An 11620-nucleotide genomic window follows, 5' to 3' on the forward strand; every position below is an offset into this window, starting at 1 on the left:
AACAAGGATCTGCGTGGAGCCACCCATGGGAGTGACTTGCGCGTTGTGTCACCCTCCTTCATCTTCGCCCCCGGCACTGCGCGGCCACCTCGGCCCGCAGGAGCCCGCCACATGCCAGCAGCGGCCCAACCTCACGCGTCTCCGGGCCGCTGGCCCCACCGCAGGGAAAGCCCCTGGCCTGCGTCCGCCGGCTGCTCCCTCGTGCCCGCGTATGGGCGCGCAAGCGTCGCGGCCACGTGCCCCTGCACAGCAGGCTGCCACCAGGATCCATGCCTAAACCCGGCCCTCGCCTTGAGCGGGCAACAGCGGCGCGGCAGCAGCCAGGGAAGGTTTCCCCAGGCGCCGGCTGAGGATGGGCGTCACAGGCGACGTAGCCGGCGTTGCAAGTGAGATGTCAATAACCTCGCTGCACCACCAAACGGTGTTTTATGTAACATATAATCCCATGGAACTCCCTGGTCCTGCCGATGGGGTAGCGTACAGCAGTACGAGCGGGTGCTCAAGTGGCCATTAAAATAGGTGCTGGGAAATTTAAGATGTTTTTGGTTCTTCAGAAGCATGTGTTGGAGCTATAAAGTCCAAGACAATTGTTTGGAGTTGCACATCTGGACAATCCATGTTAGCCATAAGGAAATTGCTGTTATAGGTATAATTACATTTTTAAACATGCTAAAGGCCTGTACAGTTACAGAGTTCAGTTTGCAAAAGTTAGATAAATTCGTGCGTGTTACGAAGTGTGCAGGGCCACACACACAGAACCTGCTTTGGGAAGCCGGTCCAAGTTTTCCACAACCTAAGATACCTGATTTCAATAGCAGAAATAGTGAAAGAAAGGAGGCGCTCGCTCTTTTTTTGACCATGTATATGGTAGCCTGATGCTTGTTTCTCCGAATCTCTTTGCACCAACAAAGGACCAGTGCTCAAGTCTCCCACTTTCTCAGCAAGCTGTGGAAATATTAGGCTCTCACACAAAAGGTGCTTCCCGCCATGGAGTTACAACTTTTGAACTCAGCCCTGTCTGCATATGCTAGGTATTGTGCATGAAATAAGATTTTTTGGAGGGCGAAAGGACACATTTTCACAAAGGTATCTTCTTCTATTCAGTGATCATCCAGCTAAATGACAAACCTTTCCACCAAATCTGAAAATGCTTGTTTTTATTAAAACATTTGAAAGAATTTATTTGAACACTCGCAACCCAAGGCAATTTTAATTTATTTAGTTCTTGCAAATGGCCAGGACTTGTTGACTGAAGTGTTCCTAAATAATTCATCCTGATTGTAATGCTCAAAATGAAGACTTCTGGCCCAGAAAGGAACAGCTTGGCAATAGTGTGACAGCACATTATTTCCTGGAATGGAAAATGAATGGCAACCTGAACTACAGCTACATCCTATGATGTCTGTAAGTATATAATTGTAAGCGATATGGAAATAGTTTTGTGATCATCACCTACAAAGTGCAATTAGCAACCCAAACTGTACAGCCTAGGCTGCTATAATGATGTTACATAAAGACATTCACTGTGAGCAGAGCAGATGTTCGGCTTGTGTGAGTCCTGTGTACAGTCTGGGATAATGTTCCCTCCTCCTGCTCTGAATCCCTTACCCTCATATCCCGTTAGCTTCCCCCTCTGCCTCGTAGCCTGTATAAATCTGCCTGGTTACTCTCCTCGAGAACCAGCTCTGGGAAAATGCAAAACACAGGAAACCAGAAAGTTATGTGGACATGCCTGCCCTTATTAATATCCAGTCAGAAAGCTGCAGCACTGCCCCACATTTTAATGCTAGTCAGGGACTGTCCTCACCTTGGGCTGTGTAACCCTCCGTGCATCTCAGTATGCTGTTATTAGAGCAGTAATGTGCCACGCATGCTTACCCCGCAGAATTAGCTGCGTTCTGTACAGGAGGTATGGTTTCACACTGAAAAACATTAACAAGTCCCGAGCAAAACAGAAAGCCAGTGGAAGCGCCTGTGAGTAAACGCAATAAGCCAGGTCGTGCTTTATTCCTTTGTTTCTTATTTTAGCCTGGTTATTTGTTAGACACTCAGACTATAGCTTAGTACAAAGCAAAAATGGGTGACAGCTCTGATGTGTTTTGTTTGTCGTTCCAGTCTGTGTTCGCGCAGAGCAGGGGTACATCCCTGCAGTCGGCGGACCTCTGTGAAGGTAAATGTGGAGCATGCAGAGACACAGGGCTCTGCCTTCCTTGCAGGCTAAAACGTTCAGATTGATGCTGGGTAGCGCAGAACTGAGGTACTAACCAACATGAGTAAGCGTGGCAGAAACTGTCCATGAGTCAGACACAAAAATATATTAAGACAACCAGACAATGGGAGTAGCTTATAATATTTTGGGGTTTAAGCAGTAGTGTGAAATGAGAGCATATTACTCATCTTATTTAACACTGGAGTCTCAGGGAAGATACAATTTGCAAGAGAGATTTGAATGCAGAGTGGGGATCAAGTGTCCCTCTGGTATATATACAAAATTTCTAAGGTTAGCATATAAATACTATAGCACCATTATTGTGGTGCTAGCCGTACCCTCCTAACAAATGCCATTTTCAGGAGATTTTATAAGCATTGAGAAGTGGTGCCCTTGCCATTGAAATGGGAGTGCAGCAACCCCTGAGCACACTCAGCTGAAAGATGCCTGCTCACACTCACATGCTTTTTCAATAGTGAGGGTCTAAACTTGCACCCAAAAGGGAATCGTCACATCATCATGTTGACATATCCATGTATAAATATTTCAGCCATGAAATTCTCTCTGCCTGACTGAACAGCTTCATTTCAGAAGCCAGCCTTTGAAAACTGTCCTAACAGCTAGATCTATCTGCATCCTTATTTCACCTCCCATGATGTTTTGCTTTTGTATTGTCCTTCTAGAAGCAGGAGATTGTAGACATTGAATGCATGCTCTCTGCTAACCCAGCCATCACAGTGATGAGGCAATATGGGTTATGTGCCACAGAAAGCTATAACAGTGTCTTCGTGATAATTGGGTAGTGCTAGTGAAAGGCCTGCCTGGCATTACTCTCACAGGCAAAATTTCCATCCACATCAAGAGTTTTGGCTGCATGCTGCCTTTTATACCGAATTCTACGCTGATAACACTTGTTAGCTGAATTAGAATCTAGTCTGTAGTTTTAGAAAGCTGGAAAGTTACAGCTTTTGGTTTCTTTCATGGTCAGTACTAGCTTAGCATTAAACTCAGATAGCAGACTGTCCCAAATGGGAGAGATTTTTGAGACAAGGAATTCTTCTCATTGATTGTCCGCCAACATCCGAGTTAGTTATCTTAGGCAGCAACTGATAAATAGCTACGTCCTGTCTGCCCCCAGAAGGGGGAGGCTCCAGAGAGCCACAAGTCTGTGGAGCTCCTGACATTTCCCCTATTTGAGCACAGAACAAGATAGCTTCACCCTGTCGATGTTTAGTCCTGATACAATGTACTCACATTAACTATTTCCCTTGAGGACTGGAATGCTTCAAGTATGTCTACCCTATCAGATAACTCACAGCGTATTGGTAGGTCCTGATCCTATTATTGCCCATACTACACAAATGTTAGTTGACTCTCAGGCTCTCTTTAGGTATTAAACAACTGTTTCTGTCCAAATCAAACTAAAGCATGGTTTGGAGGATAGTTTGCTTGAGGGATAATTAATTCCCAAGCAGTATGGATGAGACTGGACTCACTCTTCTTCTCCTTCCTCTCCCAAGCTCCACAGTATTCTAACTCTGTCCTAACAGCACAGGACTTGCACCATCATGCACGCACATGTGTCCTTATCCCAAGGCATGTGACACACACCCTCAGCTGCAAACTGTAAAAATGCCACTGTTGGACTGCAATGCAGCCTTTGCTATTTCAGACACTTTTAAAAGGCAGAGGAAAAAAAATATATATATGTCTTAAGGATACCACATGAGGCCCAGAGAAGACATAGGGCCAAGTGCTACACAGGGTGAACATGGCCAGTCTGCTCTTTAGAGACCTAGCCTTGGCACCATGGATGTTAGCCACCGTGCACATCTTGGCCTGCAGTTGGGGACCCCTAGTTCAGGTGGATGTATTTAGCAGTGTAGAAGTAGCATCTGAGTTTGTTAGACAGGCTCTCCTTGAATGCAAAAAATTCCCAAAGCAACAAAAAAGAAAAAAATTCTGGAGTGTCGTGTCTGTGACCTTCAGATATTAGCGTTTTCGTACAGTCATGAATTGAGACTTTCACAACTTCTTAAAACACAACAGCTGGTGAAAAATGCCTCTCTGCCTCCCACCTGGACTAATTGAAAATTATACCAAGAGTTGATCCATCTTTTTTCTGTCAAAGAACAGGGAGTTTTAAGCAAAGTTTTAATTACCTCCCAAAACAAAAGAAATGTTGAAAATACTCATTGCTGTGAAGGGCTGTGTGCTATATAGTATTTTAGCATGTTTCATATTTTCTTCCCAAGGGACAGCTCTAAAAGGTAGATAGAGTGTTCAAGAGCTGAGTAGCAATTATATATGATACAAGATGTTTAAGAGCAGCTTCAAGGCCATCTTGCCAAGCTCCTCTATTATCATTTTTTGGAAAGACTAAAATCTCTGTCCTAAGGACAACCAGCTCCTTTGCTGGCTTCTTACAGGAGACCTGACAGGCTGTTGTGCCTTCTCTCCTTTCCTTGTAGTTACCAATTTTCTAATTAAGTCTCTGTGCCTGCCCCCATTAAGTCAGTCAGAACATCACCACTGATTGCAATGGGAACAGGAGCAGGCTTTAAGGGCCAGATTTGCAGAAAAGCTCAGTGTGTATAACTGGGGCCAGGTTTTCAAAGGAAGTGGTAACCACGTGTGAGCCACTGTCATTATGGGAGCCGCTGAGAGCTGAGCATTTGCCATGCTGGCCTTAGCTCTGGATGCTGAATGCTTGAAAACTCCTACTTTAGAAACTAGTGCTGCCCCAGTGACTATAATCACGATTAAGGGCTGTCAGCAGCTTGGGAGAGGCAGTCAGCACTTTTTCCTTTGCCCAGCTGAAGCAGAGGGTTTGGTGAGTAGTCAAAGAGGAACATGTAGGCCCTGGAGTCTTAGGGATACAGCTGAAATGCTTATGCTGTTAGCAGAGAGAGAGAAGGAAAAGCTGCTCATCTTGAATGCAGAGAGAGTTTTGAAATGCATGATGTGTTTTTGAACAGTAGGACGTTTTCTTTGTTGTGCGCTCTTACACCCGCAACATTGCTGAGTTTGCCAGCAGCTGTCATCAGCAGTGTCATTTTTCAATGAGCAGTCAGGCTTTCCCCAGACCAAATGGCCTTTTGTTCTTGAGAAACAAATGTGGCAGTGTGTCATCAGCTCAGCTTAATCACTCCTTTTTACCCAGCAACCAGTGAAAGGAATCTCTTCCTTTGCCTTGTCAAAAGTACAGGTTTGCTCCATCGACTGCTGAGGGCCCTGGTCTCCCCCTGGTCTCTGAGAGCCTGCAGGGCCTCCTGGGGACAGGCATGTCCTGGCAAGGAGAGGGACCACTGAGGGTCCTCCCAGAGAGCAGAATTGACTGGGAGCAGGAGCTAAATCTTATGAATTCATCTCCTACATCATGTCAGATGGTTTATATACACTCCAGTGTAAACTGCTTTAAAAATAATAGGAGCTTTGAAGTTGATTTTCGTCTCAGAAAATAAATTTTTTAGTCGCTAAAACCTCAATTTTATGTCCGCGATTGAAAGATGATCTTGGTGTCCTTAAAGCAAACATCAGGCTTGAACACATACATGTCTGTTGCTGTGCTGTAACAGTAATGCACTAGCATTTTCTTCAGCTACCCGTCTCCCTTCTTAGTGCTTTTCTCTAGCTATAAGTAATCAGCCTGCCTGAATTCCTCATTTGGGAGCCTCGCTGTTCAGCTCATCTCCTTCGCATGCAGATGAAGGGCCTGGTTGGTGCTGTAGCAGTGACCCAGGATTTCTGAGTCATGTTCTGAAGGCCTGGGATGAAGCCTGGGCAGTATGGGGGCAGAGGTGCTGCAAAAGGAATGGGTAGGATCCGAAGGGAGCAAACCACTGCTATTGTGTATCACCTTGCAGTATTATCCTTCTCTGAGGCCTACTCCTGTGTTTGTTTTCCACATTAAGGCCTCAAAAAAATCTGCCTGAAGTTAATGGGATCTTTACATGGGTTGCAGCAAATCTTGGACTGGATCTTGTGCAGCAATGCTCATGGGCTTACTGCCTCAGGCGAGTTCTGCTATACTCCATTCATTTCTTTTTTTTTTCTTATTCCTCTGCAACTGTAAAAATTTGTTTGGGTTGATTATTCTGACATAGCTGTTACCACTAAGTTCCAGATACTATCTAGTAGTACACATCCACCAAGAGTTGGTGGATGTGTACTACCACACAAGCAGGGCATCATACAAACTTCAGCAGCTTATATGGCTGTTCTACATCGTGTTCAAATGCCAAAGGAATGGGCTGAAGTTTTGTGTCCATGAGCAGTCCACATGATGTGATGATGGAACACACAGATATACCTAAAGGTTACCCATGTAAAGCTATGGAGCCAAACCTTCCCCCCAGATAACCACCAGACCACTTTATTAAAAGTCTTATTTCACCAGTTATGGGAGGAATTTTTTTTAGAAGCTCATTTAAAATAATAAAGCAACTCTTTGTTTGATGTAGTATTATTCTGAAAATAAATAGAATTTACCAATGTAAAATCCATGCAAAAGTAAAATAGCAATACAAAGAGCAAAAATAAGCAGTGAAAATAAAAAGTTGTTTTCTGTAGCAACCTGTGTATAGTAGATGTTTTTCTCCAGTGTTTGTACCCCGTGTACTCAGGCTTGATACTGAAAGACTAAATATTTTTTTCACAGGACCAAGAGTCAAATCTATAGAGATATGTAGGTACCTAACTCAAAGGAAATCAAGGAACCCTGGTTACCAAAAAGCTTTCATGCATGTTGGCCTATGGGCCCATAGTTTGCATCTCATTGCCCCTCTCACATTTGAGCCATTGCACTGCGGCATGGAGAGAGGTATCACAGATTTCCTCTTTGCCTGGGTATTAATGATCATACACAAGGGTCAGTACAGCATAGATTCAAATCTGTGAATAAAATCAGCCTCTGGTAAAACTGTTCATCTCCGTGAAATTGCATCGGGGTTGATTATATTTAGTACGATTGATAAATGTAAAGTAGCTTAATTTTTAAACTCTGATCAGATATGCTCCTGCACTTACACTGGTCAATGTTTTCCTCCCCGTACTTCTATTCAAATGAGACATTTGGTAGAAATTCACTGTTACAAATATGTACATGTGATTTCTCAGAACTGCATACAGCTTCCTCAGAAACCTGTTCTTGCAAATAACTGCTCTTTTCATCAGTTTTCTTGCACTTTTCATGCAATATAAGATTGCACTTGTCAGCCTTTTTTATTTTCTCCCAAATATTATGCTTTCTAAAAATGTTTTGTTTTTCCCCTTATGAATAGTATCTGGGGGACTTTCATGTACTCCAATAGCAAAACAGGAACCTCAAGAAACGTGAGCAAAGGAGCAACAATTTCAAAGAGCATTACTGATGGAACTATCCCATCTATATTACATAGAGAGCATACATGAGTCTTCATTGTGAGGCAAAGTCCATATCAACTAGAGTTGGGGGAAGACAAATAATCGGATATAAGATTCAAGATAACTTGCAGAAAAATCTGTTTTAAATGTTTTGTAATTTGTAGCCCTTTGCCTGCAAAGTCAAAGCATTTAGGCTCATTTACATCGGCTGTTCACATTTCAGGATCTGAGACATTTAAAACAGTTCTTGAAATAACCTGGAATAGCTTCTGCTGCTGCTTCCCCCCCCCCCCCCCCCCCGGTCACATTGTGGTTTTTAAGTCTGATGTTTTGGGACATCATAAAGCTCAGAGCAAGTGCTGTGTGAGAGAGAACTCTCTCTCTCTCTTCCACAACTGCACAGAGTTCCTATTTCTACTCCTGACGATATTAAGCCCATGATGTGTCTGATGTCCATCTTTCCTCTCTTTGAGGCAGCAGGTAGGACTCCAGAGCTGTCTGAATTCAATATTTAGAATAAAAGAATGAGACGTTTATCTATCTGGCTGCAGCTTTTAAAATAGCTGTGGGAAGCTGCTCCTTAGAGCTTTGCTATATTATGCCAATTCCCAAAGAAGGTGGAGTAGTGGGAGGAGAAATTTAATGTGGGCAATAAAATGTGATAAGTGGAACTTATTTTATGGCTGCTGCCTTTGCATATGTGGTATGTATATGTCTATAATCTGTGTGGTATGTGCAGAAATATCTTTGTATCTTTATATTATTAGATTTCCATAGTACACACAACAAGCAGTGCACAGGCTATGTAATCCATTTAAATTATCATTATTTTTTCTTTTAAAAGCTTGAGATAGACCTTGGTTTTTCAAGAAGGGGAGATGATTTAACTAGAACAGCTACAACTGATTTTCTCCATTGTAGTCAGTACATTTATGAGTTCATAAAAATTAGTTTAGGAGTGTATTTTGTTCAATTTTCAGAAGCCATTTATATTACTGTGACCAAAAAAAGGCAGACATTTTTCAATTTGAAATTATAGTCTAGTGACAAAATGTTAAATGTTGTCACACCAAGGTGTAGGTTGCATCTTCAGCTATTCAACCTTTGGGCTTTAACGTCTTCAGCCACCCACAACTGTTTGCTGAGGGAATGTGTCTAAGGCCACAGGGACTGAGCCTATGACTGGGACACCACCAAGCTGTTTAAGCAATTTAAGAAGTTGCTATTTTCAAATTAAGGTGCTGTGGACCAGGTCCATGTTCCTAGCTTACCCCAAATTGAGATAAAATGCCTTAAATTAAAACACTTCCATTTAGGTTTAAGCCTTATTCAGCCTTTGGAGCAGCCCAAGAGAACTTATGCAGTTAATGTTAGGCGTGGAGAGTAGTGGTAACTCACTAAGCCACTGTTGTATTTAATCATGTGCCCAAACCCAGGTGTCCCTGCCCCACACCTGCATGACTCCAGCCTGCTGAAAGAGACAGTAGCAGTGAAAATGCAGAAGGCATACTCAGATCTCTCTGGATAAAGAATGGATGGCTCCAGCAGTTTTGGAGGTGTTTATGTTCACAACAGCACGTGTCATGTTTTACTGGTGTACACAAGTAAAGGTAAACACTATCAATCCAGAATTTTCCTCCCCCAGTCTTGACAATTTATTCTGCAGAACGTTAAAGTATTTCACAAATGCCCTTAGCTTCTTTAATATCTCCTCAATCATTTTGCATTTGTGCCAACCAAGTGCTGAACACTAGCATTGTTATTTGGCAGCACTTTCCCAAGATGCCCATGAATGTACCAGGTTCTCATACCTAAAGAATTAAGCCTCTGTGGTAGACTGTAGACAATCGGTCTTAGTCTCCCTTGAATGAGACATAGGCCTCAGGCTCACAGTTGTGTCACTGAAGTTTCATAAATCACCACACATTTGCTGAGTTTCTGTTACTATCTTCACACAGGCACAAAGAAATTGCAAGACAATGTGACTTAGCTTAAGCCTCTTCTGTTGTGGGCTGAACTAAAATCACCTTACATTTGCTCAGATTGGAGTGCATGCACGGACACTTGCTGCAAGGTCACTGGATGTGCAGTGACATGGTAATCAATTCTGACTTGATCAGGAGTGATCAAGTCAGAATTGATCAATTATTGGTGATCAAGAATGATCCTAGCAGCATTTTGCAAGAACAGGGAAATTTGTACTGGAGTCCTACATACGGACTATATTTAGCTAATTTATTGTTAAATTTCCTTTGCTGTGTCAACTGAATTTAATTTTCCTTTTCATCCTTGCTCCAAGCTTTTGGGTAAAGTTCCTGTGTAACAGCTGCTTTGTTACACTCAGGTGATGGATGGAGTTACTCCTGCTGATATGCAATTTCTTAAACACTTTGGCATCTTAATGAATCAAAGATGCTCCCCACTGAAGGTAAAATCAGTTAGATCAGTTCAGAACTGAGCACCAAAAATCTGCCTGCATTGGAACCCAGGAGCTCAGGTACTGAGCCAGTCAAGTAGGAGAAGTATGCTCCTTCTCTGGGGTGAGAAGGAGCAATTCTAGCATTCCACCATTGGCAGCAGTTATGTTTCACAAACGTGCAGTACCACCAGAGAGGCAGTGGAGAGTGCGGAGTGGAGCAGCTCTTGGAAACACACAGCCAATGATTTCTTCCGGACACTATCTGATGCACGCACATAAAAGAAAAGGCTGCCGTGGTCGTATCTCCCTACACCCAACCATGCGTAGCCTAAGTCAGCTAGCAGTGTAAGGGATTCCCATTCCTTGGATTTCTGAGCACAGGCAGACTAATCATGACTCCCTTGAGTGGCCACTGCAGAGCTCAGGAAGGCTACACTGTGATGCTCCGCTCTTGTCAGATTTTTTCCATCCATCTTTTCTCTAAGATTAGCTCTCTGCAGTTACCAGATATCCTTTTATAATAAATAATTCTTAAGGCCAGGGCCTGAATTATAATCAATATGGACTAAATGCACCATTTGTTATGTATACAGTATCTGCTGAGGTAAATGTTCATGGCTGAGGACAGCTGGTTCCCATAGGCATTACACTGTTCTGCCTCAGACCCAAAGTGAAAGGCTGAGCAGATCCAGTTCAGCTGTACCATATTGGTGAGATTATTTTAGAGATCTCACCCTTCCACAGGCATCCTATAACTCTGTTAGGTTTCTCTAAATGGAGGTTTTGGTTGTGTAGTATTTAACTAAAAAAATACCCAAAACACGCATCCAGTTTCCTTGTTTGGGGCTGCCTTCATGCTTGTGTGGTGGGGACCCCCTCCACTTTCACCATATTAATAGAACTGCATAAGAGCAAAAGCAGAAAGAGCACTTTACACCGCATTCATCAACACATAAATAACAATCTGCCAGGGCCAGTTATGGGCTAGTTCCATTACATGCCACAAAACAATTGTCTCTGTGCATGCTGGTGCTTTTAAAGCTGACACTGCTATTGACTTAATAGGTGCTTTCATTACCTCCGTCCATTAAGTATAGACTTCCATATATGCAGCACCAATGTGAACAAATCAAACATACACTCACACCACAACCAGAGAAATGCTGTAGTGAACATGTCCATCTGAAATTTTCACATTCCCCCCATGTGTCATTATCATGTGTTATATTTAAAATACCAACATCATCAGTTTTTCTATAAACTTAATCACAATGGCTTGACAACCATCTTTGTGTTAGTGTGGTACTGACAAATAATTGTTGTACAAAAATGGAGGAAGAGGAGTTACCCCAGGCTGGGGAATGTTGAAGCACTGATCTGATACTCAGTAGCCCTTGGCTCGGTTCCTGCTTCTGACAAAGATTTACGGTGTGGCCTTGGCTCAGTTTCTGATGGATATATTCAGACTATCTGTTTTAGCACGAAGGATGAATACAGATGCTTCCTGCTCAAAGTTCAAGAGAGACCTTGGGGCCATATCCAGGCTGCCTTTTATACATGCCCATATTGTTATTACAACTGCTTACTGACACTAACACTGATGTGAATAGCTATCTGGTGAGCATCTA

The sequence above is a fragment of the Dromaius novaehollandiae genome, chromosome 1, assembly GCF_036370855.1.
Source record: "Dromaius novaehollandiae isolate bDroNov1 chromosome 1, bDroNov1.hap1, whole genome shotgun sequence".
Taxonomy (NCBI): domain Eukaryota; kingdom Metazoa; phylum Chordata; class Aves; order Casuariiformes; family Dromaiidae; genus Dromaius; species Dromaius novaehollandiae.